Here is a 15,208-nt window from a genome sequence, read left to right on the forward strand (position 1 = left end):
TGTCCTGGCACAAGGTTTCTACTTAGTGTCATGTGTTTGTGTCACCACAGGTATTGAAGTTGTGGTGTTAACTGCAAGGTTAGCAGTTCGAAACCACCAGTTGCTCCTCAGGATAAAGAAAGGCCTTTCTACTCCAGTAAAGAGTTACCATACAGTCTCAGAAATTCACAGGGCCGTCTACCCTGTCCTATAGGGCCTCTGTGCATGGGCATCGACTCGATGGCAGTGAACTAAGTTCAGCATAGCTAATGTGTCCAATTGCTAAAGCAAAGGTTAGGGTTCAAGTCCAACCAGAGGCACCTCGGAAGAAAGGCCTGGTGATGTGCTCCTAAAAAGACAGACACTCGTCCCCTGAGGAGCACAGGCCCCTCCCTCACACACAGGGTCTCCGTGAGCTAGCCTCCCTTTAACGCACTGAGTTTTGTTTCACTCTTTGAAAATGATCCTTCAGGACAGAAGGCTCGTGTGACATGGGCTCGTGTGAAGTGACATCAGTCTCACGCTCACTGTCCTCATGTTCCGACTCATCGTGACCCCACACAGGGCTTCGGAGATTGTCCATCTTTATGCGAGCTGACAACCTCATCATTCTCCTGAGGAGCAGGTGGTGTCGGCTTAAACCTCCAGCTGTCCGGGTGGCAGTCCGGTACCCAGCTCACGGGGACTCTTGGGACTAAGGGCCACCGTATCGTTAAGCTCTGTGACTTCCTGGCTCTGTCTCGGGCTTCACACAACTCTCCCTAACCCCAGAGACCCATCCCCAAGGCCACATTCACCAGCAGCATGCTTGCTGCAGGACCCAGGGCTTTGGGATGCTAACGAGGGAAGATTCTGAAACACATCCCAAACATCTATTCCCGACAAGATTAATAATGATCAAAATGCCCTTTCCTTAGTGAAAGACTTTTCTCTCTCAATACTCACCTGCATCGATGAGGTTAAGCTATATCCCTTAATATGCCTTAATGGAAGACTATTAATACACCTATAATTAAAGTGACTTTTCTCTGGAGTGTTCAAGGTAAATAACAATTTTCTCTCTCCCGCTCTCTCTTTCTCCTAACAACTGTGAAAACATAATAACAAAATAATTGCAGAAAATTTGTAAAAGATGCCTAACACTCTCGCCCTCCAAAGCGTGTGAAGAGATGGCTGCCGTAGAGGGTGGCCGTCCGTGGTGGGTACATTCAAGGGCACATGGAGAAGTCACTCAACATCCACGTTCCCAGACCCAACTCATCTGCAATCTGCTGCCCATGATTTGAGGCCAGGCTGCCGATTGGGCCTTTAATAAAGTCCGGGCAGTTCACATTTAGGTCGCTAGAGTACCCTGTGGCAAGAAACACTGAGATCAGAAGTTCAATCCTCAGCTCCCAATCCTCCACTTCTAGCACATTCTCCCGATGCTCCACCTCATACATACATGCATTTACATTGCGTCTGTGGTTTTCAGGCTGGTGAAACTTAGGGAATTGGAATTTAAATCGCATATTTCCTCTTAAACCAACAAATACCATTAAATTCTTATAGCACGAGGCAGGGTCCAAAGAACAAGAACATGCACATCGATTGCTCCCTCTTTGCCTTGCCACGTTGCTTTCTCCTAGTGTTAAGAATGTTACATTGAAATCAGCAGATTAAGGGGGGGCCCATATTCACCATAATGTCCCCAGCAATGTGTATTTGAATTTATTTTTACTTCATTCCGCTAATTTAGTCAGTGTAAAATGGTGTCTCAAGGTGGATTTAATTTGCACGTCTTGGATTTCTGGTGAAGATTAATATGTTTCCATGTGTTTGTTTGCTATTTTTAAGATTCCCAGAGTGACAGTTAAACTTTTGGCTCTCTCTGTGGGTTCGGGCGAGTCGTATTGCTTCTTTCTTTCTTGGCAAAGCAACTGAGAATTCAGAGAGAGCAAGAGCTAATGGTGGAGCCAGGAGGACGTTGATTCCGGGCCCAAGGACGGCTCTTTGGGGAGTGACGTGCAGAATCACCCAAGGTCTTCCAGGTCTTAAAACAGGGAGCAGAGAAAGCATTTGAAGTCAGGATCCCAGGGAAACAGACGCTGAGAGATGAGCGTTACCTGCAAGCCACCTTGGTCCGCCCCAAAAAGAAAAAAGGAAGGCTTTGAACCATTGCAGTTTCCGCTATTGGCCTGTGGGGTCACTGTAGAGCTAGGTTGGCTCCATAGGGTTGCTCTGCTTTGAGACAAAGAGGCTGGGACTTCCCACCTACCCATGGACCATTCCTTTGATGTGGGCTGCCCCAAGAGAGACACAAAGAGTTTGTGCCAGGAAACTCTCTTTATCCGAAGGCAGACTTTAAAGAGAGACTGCTGGGAACAATCAGCCGCCCATAACACCAGTTGCTGCAGGAATGAGACTCGCCAGTCCTGACAAGCACCACCAGCAGGGAAGAAAGATGTGTCAGGACTTTTCAGGAGTCCTGGACGGCACAAGCTGTACACACATTCAGATGCTCCCCAGAAAGTTGGAGGTTTGAGGCCACCCAGAGGCACCTCAGAAGAAAGATAGAGTGTGCTACTTCTGAAAACACAGCCCTTGAAAAATCCTGTGGGGCGCTGTCATCCTCAGACACACACAGGGACAATGGGGGTATGAATTAAGTCAGTGGAAACTCGTTCTTTATAATGTCTTAGGCGTTCTTCCACGTATGTTACTGTTTTAATTGTGTACGGCCAGTGATGGCTGAAAAGAATAGACATTTCCGTGTCGCTCATCATTCTGAAAGCTGGACTGTGCTCAGCTGGGCAGTTCTGCTGGTGATTGCTCACATGGCTGTTGTCAGCTGTGAAGTACCTGGGACCTGGGCTCAGGGGGGAAGACAGAATGACGGAGACCCTCTTACTCACTTCATGGAGAATCGGGGCCTCGTGCTCTTGGTGGGGCCACCAGCTCTTTGCACATGGTCTTTCTAGAGGGTAAGGTCCTGACTAAACCTTTAGAACATGGTTTCTCAGCCTCACCATTGTTGAGGTTTGGGGTAGAGGGGAGGGTATCTTATAGATTGTAGAATAATTGATAGCATATTTAACCTGTACTTACTAGATATAAGTAGCACTTCCTCAACATGACAACCAAACCTGTGTCTAAGTGTGGTTGTTGTTGTTGTGGTAATGGCGGTGGTGGTAATGGCAGTGGTGGTTAGGTGCTATTCAGGCTTGTTCTTTATCTAGTGACCCTATATGCAACAACATGGAATACTGACCAGTCCTCGTCCATCTTCACTGTTGTTACGTTTGACCCCATTGTTGTGGCCACTGTGATAATCCATCTCCTTGAAGATCTTCCTTGTTCAGGGTTCAACTTTCACATGCATGTTTGGCGATCAAAAATACCATGTCTTGGCCCAAGCACTCCTTAGTCCTCAGAGTTACGTCCTTGCCTCTCAACACTTTAAAGAGCACCTACCCAGTGCGATCTCATTTCCTAACGGCTGCCTCCACGAGCATCATTGCGGATCCAAGCGGGATCAAAGGATCAACTCTTCACCAAATGCCCAGTTGAGAACCACTCTGTTGGAGTTTTTCACTCTGGGGAGCTTCACTCCACTGGTTACAGTGAGTCATAAACACAGCTCAGATGCAGCCAACATAAAGTCCGGAGAGCAGAGTTCATCAAGGACCACCAATAGAACAGGCTATGAGGATTCGTTGAGTTTTACAGGAATAGCCGATATTATACCATAAAGCACGACCATATGGTTAGTCAGCGCTAAGATTTGACCCCAAGTCTCCCTGACTCCAAAGCCTACACTCCTCACTACTTCGAGCTTCCAAAAGCAGGCCTCAAAGGGTTACTTTTAGAAATGAACCACCCTTGATCTCTAAAAAAAAACCAAAAAAACCATGTTAGAGCAGAGAGAGGCTTTGCCAAGGCTTAGTTACGGTGAATGAAGAAAACATTAATCACTTGAAGTGCTATTTTGGAGTTCATGAAACTGAAATGAAGCACCATATGAAATGTTCATTTATTTCTGAGGGGTTTGTTTTGTTAACATTCAATCACTCCATCCTCTTTTCCTTACTTATGAAGTCTGAGGGAAAGAAGATCATTTCTCTTAAAATAAGTAAACTTCTGTTCTCAGTGACACAAGCAACAGCCTCCTCCTCCAGGAGACGCAGGGGCTGGGGTCAACCAGGACTTCTCATGGGACCCACACGTGAGTCAGCCCCTGTTCTTTCAAGACCACCACGGAATCTCTGCTCCACCACTCACTGCTTCCAGAGCCTTGGGTGGGTCATCTAAATGGCCAGAGCCTCAGTTTCCACACCTCTAGGTAATCGACTCAGGTTTTCCAGAGACACAACACCAGCAAAACTCATTTATGTATAAGAATTGTATATCATGAGAGAAATTCATATCAAGGAAGTGGCCCAGCCTCGTTTAATTCAAGTCCATTGGCCAGATGCTAGCTGTAGGCCACCCTAGCCTCACACAGCTGTGGGTCAATGAAGCAGGAAAGCCAAGCAGGAAACGGAGAGATTCTAGGCTGGTGAGTGCAGAGTCTTATGGATCTAAGCCAACAGGAACGTGGCAGGGCACCAGCAGCCAGGGTCACTAGACCACGGGGTCTGCCAGCCGCAGGAGCCAGACACAGGATCCAAGAAAGCAGGAAGGAGAAAAGAGGCAAGAGAGAGCCACGTCTGCAACAGGGGCCTTATGATTAGGCCACACCCCTGAGAAGACAACATGAGGCTGTGTCCCGATTGAGAGGTTGAACTCCACCTACACCTTCCACAGGTGTAACCAAGTCAACACAAGCCAAGTTGACACAACTATGAAACTCGTGAAGTCACTTCGCCCTGTGGGATTCGTATGAAGAAAATTAAATGATACGTATGCACGCAGCCATGGTTTCTTAGTGCTGCCCTGACAGGGGTGCTGCAAGTATGTGGCTTTAAAGACAGAAATGGATTTTCTTATAATTCAGAAGGATAGAACTTCACCTTTAGGGAATTGGCTCTAAGAGAATTGGCTCTCTCTCTCTCTCTCTCTCTCTCTCTCTCTCTCTCTCTCTCTCTCTCTCTCTCTCTCTGCCTGCTCTAAGGGAAAATCCTTGTCTTAACCTCTAATCTGCCCTGTTTTTATCTAAAAAGTCATTTTAAAGACACAGCATATTAGCAGAACAAAGGAAACCATATTCCCAATCAGAGACTTACGTGCACAGGTTACCTCCACATCTTCGTGGTGTGTTGGGGGCGGTGTGTCAGGCACTCCCATCCGTAGCAGGGCCCCTTCACTGCCCCTTCCTAAGAGAGAAGGGAGCTGAGGTGGATACAAGTAACAAGCAACCAAGAGATCGTCTCATTAGCTCAGAGGCAGATGAACTCAAGACTTCTCTTGGGTGGCAAGGAGTCAATTCTACTGTCGCCCTAAGCTGTGGATGCTGGGCCTCCTCCTCCCCTACCTTTAAAGGGCATGGTCACTTACAGGGCACACAGGAAGCCAGAAAGATGCCTCTGCCCACACCCCTCCCTCCGCACCACACAGCGGGCAGAGACTGAGATGGGAAGAAGTCCAGGATGAAGTCCATTGCCAGTCACCAAGTCCACTCAGCCCTACTTCCCCGCTAGTTTTGTAAAAATCGTTTTCTTCACAGTCATCTGTGAGTTCTCCGAGTTGGATTCAGTTCATTTATTATGGAGAAAACTCATTTATCTCATTTATCTCAGGGCCTTGATGTTCTGGTTGATAGCATGTTCCCTGGAGCAGGGACCACCCCCACCCCCACCCCCTCCCCTCCAATCCCGCATTCACAGACTCCTGGTTTTCAATGTCAGAACAAGGCAACAGTTTTGGGGTGTTTTGGGTTTTTTTAGCAGATCCTTAATCAAACATAATTTAATATTTATCTGATGGCTTGTAAGGCGCAGTGGGATTTTGTATTGCCTCAAGGGCATAATAAAAGTCATCCATTTTCCAAGACATATATGGGTAAAAAAAAATTGAATTGTTGGGCATGTCTCATTGATGGAGGGAAAGGAGCCTTGGACGTCAAACAGGCCCGGGTTGAATTCTGGCTCTAGACTGATCAAGTGGATGAACATCAGCAAATCCATCTCTCTACCAGCCTGAGTTTTTGAAGCAGTAAAGTTGCCTTCACAGTCTGGTCTTTAGAAAGAAGTCAGATAATGATTATATAGCTCTTAAAACAATGTTTGGCTCCTCATAGGTCCTGAGACCTGTCTACTGTGTTTTGCCTATTAGCTTCCTTCAGATTCGACGTCGGTTGTGTAGAAAATTAACATGTAGACAGTCCCAGGGAAAACACCCACCAGCACATCTAACTGTTCTCATGGAGGAGATGCTGACGAGGCAAGTGACGAAGAACTAGGGGGTTGAGAGGCCATTTCTAGCAGCTCATCCTGTACACTCCCTTGCATTTGGTCTTCAGGACCATCCTGTGGTTGTGGGTATGGTCTGTCTACGGACCGATGGAGGATGCCAAGCTGACCTTTGAGCAAGATTTGCCAAGCCCAGGCCTCCCAATGGCTGTCTGGATGAGAGCAAACATGATCGAGCTTTGGGGAAAGTTCTTGCAGCTATTTCCTGCTGGGGGCCCAGGCATGGGCCTGCTCAGACCATTTCAGAGATGTTCCCTTTAACTCCATTCACATCAGCCCTCCAATTCATGATGGCACACAGATTAGACTGCTGTCGCCCATCAGGTTCCCACTGGCTGGTTTTCAGAAGTAGACCCAGAGGTCTTTCTTCCTAGTCCACCTGAGTCTGGAAGCGCGGTTGAACCATGTTCCGCTTCACAGCAGCACACAAGCCTCCCCTGGCTGACAGGTGGTAGTCATCTATAAGTTGTAAGGGTTGGGAACTGGGCTGGGGTCTTCATCAATTCAGACAAGAATTCCACCAGCAGGGTGGCCAATGAGACATAGCAGAAGCACTTGAGTGAGACTTTAAGGAAAACTCCCTTTGACCTTTGTCCCACATTTCCTCCCATCCAGGATTCATATTACCTGAGAATAATAACAATAATAGAGACAACAAAGTTTGACAGGTGTTTGTTACGCCTGCTAAGGTGCCAAGTCCTTCACATGTTCGACTTAACTTAATCATCTAAAGGGACCTGTGAAGATATTTTCGCTACTACTTACAAATTAAGGACCAAAGAAAGGAGCATGAATGAGTGAATGCACAAATGAGAGGGCCTTTAGGAATTCTACAAGGAGAAGCAGAGGTGGGTGGGGTGGGTGAATTCTTTTTGGACAGCTCCTGTGTGAGTTCCCCACAAACTTGATAGCTAAAAGCACACATATATTATCATCAACTTCTGTGCGTTAGAAGTACAAGGTGGGCCTTTGGGGGGAAACCTGAAAGTACTGGTAAGGCTTCATACCTCTGGACCCTCCGGGAGATAATCTACGCCCTTGTCTTCCCCAGCTTCGAGAGAGCTTCTGGCTTATGGCCCCTTTCTCCATCTCCAAAGCCATCAATGTTGGGCTGATTCTCCATCTCTAAAACCATCAATGTTGGGCTGATTCTTTCTCCAGTTTCCAGCTCTCTGGTTCACTCTTCCATTTTCAAGGGTGCTTGTGATTACACCAGACCCACCTACATAATCCAGAATCATTTCCCTATTTTAACACCAGCTGATTAGCAACCTTAATACCATCTGCAAGCTTAGTTCCCCTTTGCCACAAAACCTACACATTTCACAGATACCAAAGATTAAGGTCTGGATAGCTTTGGTGGGGGCCATTAGTCAGCCTGCCTGAGAGATTTCAGAAGAAGGTAGGTTATCACTGAGAGGACTGTTTTTGCAACTTCAGCCGCTGCTACCCAACGCCATGACAAGACACCATGTCTACTTTGAAGGATTACTGGGAGACTGGCTCCGTTGGCTCCTTTCCCTGACTTGGTGGTGGGAGGCAGCTGTGGCCCAGAATTGCATGCTGCTGTTCTGATGCAGCTTCCACACCAGTCCTGAGCCAAGGTGAGAGGAACTCTGACAGCCACGCAGGGACCCTCCGAGGGCCCCGGGATCGGCATCACCATATATCCAGTGACTGGTGGACAAGTGGTTTCCAAAAAGTTAGGAAGAAAACAGCGAAACCATCTTTGCTGAGCCAGAGGCAGTCTCTTAAAATTCCATTTTACTCTTGTGTTTTATACCAGGCATGGGACATGGGTGTGTAAAAAAGTACCCTGACACCTGAGGAAGGGAGAAGCCAGTCTCTGTGGGCCTAGATGCTTCCTAGCAAAGCAGAAATAAGAATCTAGGACCTTCTGCTAAAACCAAACCCCAAACCCTCTTCGGTTGAGTGAAGTCCAACTTACAGTAACCCAGTAAGATGGAGTAGAATTTCCCCCACAGGGTTCCCAAGGCCACACAACCCTACAGCAGCAAACAACCTCTTCTTTCTTCCCTGGAAGAACTGCCAGGTTCAAACCAGTGACCAGTTTGGGGGAGCAGCCAAGCGTTTTAACCATTGCACCATTTGAGGGCGTCTTACTATTGAACTACCAACTTTCATAGGGGAGCCCCTCTTTGGGCCTTTGTTCCAAGACCCTTCACCCCAGAACCACCTCTCTGTGCCCTTCCATCTGTTCACATCCCTTCTCTCCATCAAAGCGCATGTCCCCTCCAGACATATGATCTCTGCAGCCCTCTCTGTTCTTCCTAGTGTCTACTCAGCGCCCCACCCCACGGATCTCCACTCTGTCCATGATGGTCTCTCTCACTCGACTGTAGTTTCTTGAGAGGCAAAGTCATTTCCACAGCCCTTTAGCTCCTCACCCAGCCTCTGCTCTTGACACATCCTTCCCACCATAGACCAACTCTATGTCTAGGCTGCTTAAAAGACAACTGGATCTTTTGAGTTGACCGTCATCAACAAATACCTTTCTGTCAAGCTCTACCCATTAAGTCTCTTCTCAACTCCCCATCCAAGGGATGCCTGCCTGCTCCTCAAATCAAAATACCAAAGACAAATCCATTTGTCCGTGAGCCACTGTTGATATTTCCACCAGGTGAACCGGTGGGTCCACGGAATGAGAAGGCAGATCACACTGGGAAGCTGAGGGGGAGGACACCATGGGGTCTGTCCACCAACCCCGCCCCCCATGGAGATGAGGTGGCTTCACGCAGATGGAGGCTACATGCCTCACTGGACCTTGCTCAACTTTGCTGCTTGAACGGACACATCCAGAGGGCAACTGTTCATTCGGAGATAAACAATCACAATGAAGCCCATTTTACTGCCATCCCAAGAGCCCTGGTGGTGTAATGGTGACATGTTGGGCGGTGAATTACAAGGTCAGCAGTTCAAGACCACCAGCCACTCAACAGGGAGAAAGACAGGGAGGTTTCTACTCCCATGGTCTGTAGCACCCTGTCCTATAGGGCTGCAGGGAGTCAGCATCGACTCAATGGCAGAGGGTTTAGTTTGGGTTTTGGACCTGTGAACATAAGGAGTTCGGGGGAGGGGGGGCTGTGATTAAGTATTGTGGCAGTCACCTAATTTGGTGTCAATTTAAGGATTAAGAGTGTCGGGATGGAGTCTAGGCTGTCAATCTAGAGAAAGCCAATGAGACTTCTGTGTGGGTGTGGCCTTCTGAGAATTCTGGGAAATCTGGAACTTCCTCCTTGGAGGTGGAAGACACACTCTCTCTCTGCTACTCTCTGGGAAGACAGCCACATGGACGCAACCAGACCTCAGAAGGCAGAGAAGCCACAGAGAGACCCCTGCCAGTGCTGAGATGTTTCCAATGACACTGGATCCAAAGACTTCCCACCCACTGGCCTGTGATCTTCTGCATTCAGCATCGTTGGATGTGTTTCGTGAGTCTAAACAGGACTTTATAGACTGATATCAGAAATATGGGCTAATATCAGACTTATAGACTTGATCTGGACTGGGATGTTTTCTCAATGTTCAGTTGCTCTTGTATATAAATATCTTTCTCATACACATGTGTGTGTCCATGGATTTGTTTCTCTAGTCTACCCAGACTGACACAGCATTCAACGATGACAGCCTGGGGACCCTACAGAGCGATTCTACTCCGTCTGATGGCATCTCTCTGAGGCTGCATGGGCTTGGTGGCAACAAGTGTGTGGTGTGGAGGTTCACTATTTCTGTCCTCCTGCCCAGGATGCTCCCCTGAGCCCTGGTAGGGATGGGCAGGGGCCTCCCATGCTGCCTGTGGCCATCTCTAATCAAAAGACCTACATTCCCATTCTCAGGATGAAGTGACTGAGAACAGGTTTCTGGAGGAGCCGGGGGCGGGATGTTTGTTTGCAGCGGCATTTTTCCAATCCCAGGAGTCCAAAGTAGAGATGACTGGACACCCCCCACCTCACCCCACCCCGTGGGCTGGTAAACACAGAAAGAAGCGGAAGGGCTTCCTCCGTCCCTGCCTGCACATGGCTTGGAGTTGCTGTTCTTTGCACCTATTGTACACCAGGGACTGAGCTGGGCACTTTTCACATCATTGCCTGTTTAATCGCCATAGCAACCATACACAGTCTACAAATCTTAGAGCCAGCATCTCAGACTCCGAGAAGTGAAGTCACTTGCCCGAGTCCCCAACCACCACCAGGCAGAAAGAGAAAGCCACGCTGGGGATATGCAGTGCGTTCACTCATGACGCATCAAGTCTTTATTAGAGAGCTACCTTGAGCCAGACACATTGCCCATCAACAAACCAGGTCACGGCAAAAAAAAAAAAAAAAAAAGGCACAGTCTCTGCCTCTGAAACGAGCTCAGGGCCCCCTGACCAGGCAGGACGTGCCAAGTAGCTGTGAGGAGGGTGTCCCATGATGGGAAAACCAGCCTGATTTCTGAGTCAACCTGCTGGCAGAGGTGAAGGTAATTACAGCATCCCGGTGTAAAGCATCCCAGTGGAAGCTTGTCGGGTCCACCCCTGGGAGGCATGGCCCATCACAGAGCATGAAGCTCCGTCAACTCCTTGGCAGGCGGTCAAGCTACAGCAGGGGACCTGGAAGCCCAGCGTGGTTCTGCTTAAGCCCATTGTGGCATTCACTGTGCCAATGACCCTCTGCTTTACCAAGCATGATGCCCTTCTCCGGGGATGGGTCTCTGCTGATAACATGTCCAAGGTACAGATGGGGAAGAAGTTTCTCGATCCTGGCTTCTAAGGAGCGTTCTGGTTTTGCCTGCTCTGAGGCAGGTGTGTTGGTGCCTTTGGAAGCCTGATGCATCAATCAGTTCTTTGCCAATCTGCCTTATTCCTTGCTCAGTTTCACCTGCCTAAGATGTTTGAAAATACCATGGCTGAGATCAGGCGAACTTTAGTTCTCAAAAGCGGCCAGTTCACTTTTTAAAAAAAATCATTTTATTTTGGGGCTCATACAACTCTTACCATATTCCATCCATCCATCCATTGTGTCAAGCACATTTTTAAATTGGTTGCCATCATCATTCTCAAAATATTTGCTTTCTGCTTGAGCCCTTGGTATCAGCTCCTCGTTATCCCCCTCCATCCCTCACCCTCACTCCTCATAGTAATTTATAAATAATAATTATTATTTTCATGTCTAACACTGACCGATGTCTCCAGTTCGCTTTTTTTAACGAACACTTGAAAGAAGTCTTTTGCAGCAGATTTGCCCGATACAGTAAACGTTTTAATGTCTTGACTGCTGCTTCCTTGCATTGACTGTGGATCTAAGCAAGAGGATTGTTAAGAGAAGGCTTTATGAGCCCAGAATCTATTCATGCTGACAGCCAGCCATCATCTTGTTTCTTCACCACACTTTATGACAGCACCCCTCTCTTCAGCAATCACTTCGTGAGGGTGGGTATGGAGTGGACCAGACCATAAGAACAAATTGTTATTAGCTGGGGGCCTGGACTATCATATATTTATAACGTCAAGGCCCTCATTGCATCCTTATGGCATGTATTACCCTGGGAGGCCTGGTTCTGCCTCTGTGGATGAGTCTTATTGAAAATGTCCCCCTATCACCAACCCCCATTGTTTGGGTAACTAGGGTCCAGTCGCTTAAGAGGTTAAACCCTCCAAGTCCACAATTCATGTTGTGCAGCCTGAAGCCAGCCTGTATTTGTATAATTTCCTTATCTTAATAGTGTTTTCAATTCTATAGCCTGCAAAATTAATGACACTACCAACAGAATTACCTTATGCCCCAAGGAGATGATTTATGATGTTCTCTACAGTGATAGTGACGTCTCTAAAGCGACATGCATAAACGATGGGCATATGAATGGATTGAAAGAAGCTCTCTTGCAGCAGATCTACTCAATGGGTTACATTTCTTGACTGCTGCTTCTGTGAGCATCAATTGTGGATCCAAGCAAGATGACTGCATGTACAGCACATATTTTGGGAACACAAGCAGCCCATCCAGAGAGTATGCTCAGCACCCTCCCAGCCCCAGGGAAAGGCCCTGTCTCCCTGAGCTTGCCAGTGACTTTGATAACAACCAGGGCTTGCCAGGCACCATCTCTGCCACAGATGTGAGCTCTCCCTTCAGGCTGGTTGGGCAAAACCACCTTTGGGGGACCAGGTATTGTCACCCCCTCTTTCTGGCTGCAGAAAGTGAAGCTGAGGTATTAAAGGATTTCACATGGTCCCAGGGCTCAGTCACAAGCAAGCCACAGCATAAGGAGCTTCTGTTTCCAAAGGTTTTGTGTCTTGTCATAACGTCATGATGATGAAGCACTCAGCTATTAACCCAAAGGTCAACGGTTCGAATCCACCCACTGACTTCCCAGGAGAAGAGACCTGACATTCTGCTTCCATAAAGATGACAGTCAAGAAAATCCCATGAGGCCATTCCACTCTGTCATATTTGGCTGATATGAGCAGACTCTTTAGGATTTTAAAGAACAAGGATGTTACTCTAAGGACTAAGATGTGCCTGACCGGGGCCATGGGATTCTCCAGTGCATCAAATGCATGTGAAAGTTGGGCTTTGAATAAGGAAGACTGTAGAATTGGTGCATTTGAATTGGGGTGCTGGAGAAGAATATCGAAAGCACCGTGGACTGCTAGAAAGATCAATGTATCTGCTTTGGAAGAAGGAAGGCCCGACTGAGTGCTCCTTGGCGTGAAGGACGGGAAGACTTTCTCTTACATATTTTGGACATGTTGTCAGGAGAGATCCGTCCCTGGAGGACATCAAGCTTGGTGAAGTGGAGGGGCAGCACAAACGAGGAAGGCCCTCAATGGGATGGATGGACACAGTGGGCTCAGGCATGGACATCAATGGGCTCAGGCATAGGAACAATTGTGAGGATGCTGCAGGACCGGGCAGGGTTTTGCTCTGTTGTGCATAGAGTCGCTATGGGTCAGAACCGACCTAACAACAACAACATGAGGGGAGCCAGTTTGAGGGAACCCAAACCACAGCAATAGCCCTGCCTCAGACAGACAGGCAGTCAGCCTCAGGCCAGAGTGACAAGGGCAGGCTGACTGCTCTACCACGTCCCCCCCAGCTCAGCAGGTGCCTCGACTGAGCCTTTAGGCCTGTGTGTATTTGGGGATGGCTGAAGCTAAGGCTGGTGTGGCCCCAGGACCTCAATCGGCAGCCATGTGCTCAGCCCAGCGTTTGGTGGCATGTCTCCATCACCCCTGCCTCCTCCCGAGCTCACATTAGTGTCTGAAATATTGTCTGATCCCTCGTGAGCCGTGGCAGGCGACAATTAATTAATTAATCAGTTATACTCTATCAGCAAGTGCAGACCAGGAATGTTAAATAAGCAAATTAAAGGCTGTGTTTCACTAAAGCTCAGCCCGCTGGAATAATAATGAGGCCATGCTGCCTGTCCTCAAATGAAGGCAAAGAGGGGGGGGGTGCTTTAGAAGGGAATCTGCCAGCACCGAGGCCATGCGACTGTGTACAGCCCAACCGCCTCGCCCCACCTGCCGGGCCCTGAGGATGCGGCCAGGATGCAGAGAGATGGCTTCTCCATCCGCTTTGCAGCTCACAACAACTCCCTAAAGCGACATGGGAATCAGGAGCCTGATTTATTAGCAGGAGGAGAAAGGGCCAGAGGAAAAAGAGGAGCAGATCGCAAGTAACAGATCTTAAGTTGGCTGCTCACCTACAGGTTGGAGGATTGAGTCCACCCAGAGGTGGCTCCAAAGACAGGCCTGGCAGTCTGCTCCTGAGAAATCAGCCACTGGACATGCCGAGGAGCTCAGTTCTCCCGAGACATGTGACTCAGGGACCTGTGTCCCCTCCCAGATCTCTCACCAGCATCACTCTTGACCAGGGGCTCCTGGCTTCAAGGGTGGGGCAGGGGGATCTGCTCAGAGTATCCTAGGTGTACTAGGAGCACAAACAAAGGGTGGGAGGGGAAGGGGCTGCTGCGCCAGTACCCCAGTGCCTCACAGATGTGACAAGTCCAACACCTCCCAGGGGCCCCACCCAAAGTGCACCACCCCAAGGCTGCAAACAGTGCCAAGCTGGTAGCTGCTCAAGGCAGTACCTCTCTGCCCTGCCTGCCTTCCCCAGGGTCCTGCTGGTACCGCCCTGGTCACCTCCCTATCAGCCACCTATATACCACACCTGTGCTCTGAGCAAGCACCCAGCCCCAGACCGCTGCCTTGAAGTGCTCTTTTGAGGGCATTCCTTCCCCCTAGAGTCCTCGTTTTGAGTCAGCTGGCTGCTCTCTGCTTCTCCAGGGCTGATGGCCCCATTTATCCCACCGCTGCCAAAGGCAGCGCATCTCACCCACCGCGTGGAGCTCATTCCTTCCTGCAGACAGTTCCTAAAAGCCTCAACCGCCCGGCCCCATGTTAAGGGGCTCAGGGTCCTGTTGTGGTCACCTGAGCTAAGCATGCCTGGGATTGTGTGACTCAGGACAGGGGGAGCCCACTCCCCAGAGCACAGACCGCTCCGAAGACTTCGGGTGAGTTCGCCGGCTGCCTGGGGGACCTGCGCCAGTAGGACCTGCCCTGCCCTCAGCGTCCAATGGAGAAGCTGAGGTCCCCAGAGCTGGGCTCTGGAAGAAGCTGGCGGCCCGCTCACTCTGAAGCTGTGATTACTCATGGAGGAACTGCTGTCTGGGCAACGTGCCAGCCTCCCTGCTGGATGATAAGGTTGTTTCCAGTGGCTTTATCTGGACAGATTAACATCTGTGCCGTCAGGGAGGGTCCCATCTCTCACCCGGGCCTTCCGTTAGGACCCAGTGTGGGCTCCAGGGAAGGCCCCCCCCGGCTTGAACCCACAGCAACA

Source organism: Tenrec ecaudatus, chromosome 18 (genome assembly GCF_050624435.1).
Source record: "Tenrec ecaudatus isolate mTenEca1 chromosome 18, mTenEca1.hap1, whole genome shotgun sequence".
NCBI classification, from domain to species: Eukaryota; Metazoa; Chordata; class Mammalia; order Afrosoricida; family Tenrecidae; genus Tenrec; species Tenrec ecaudatus.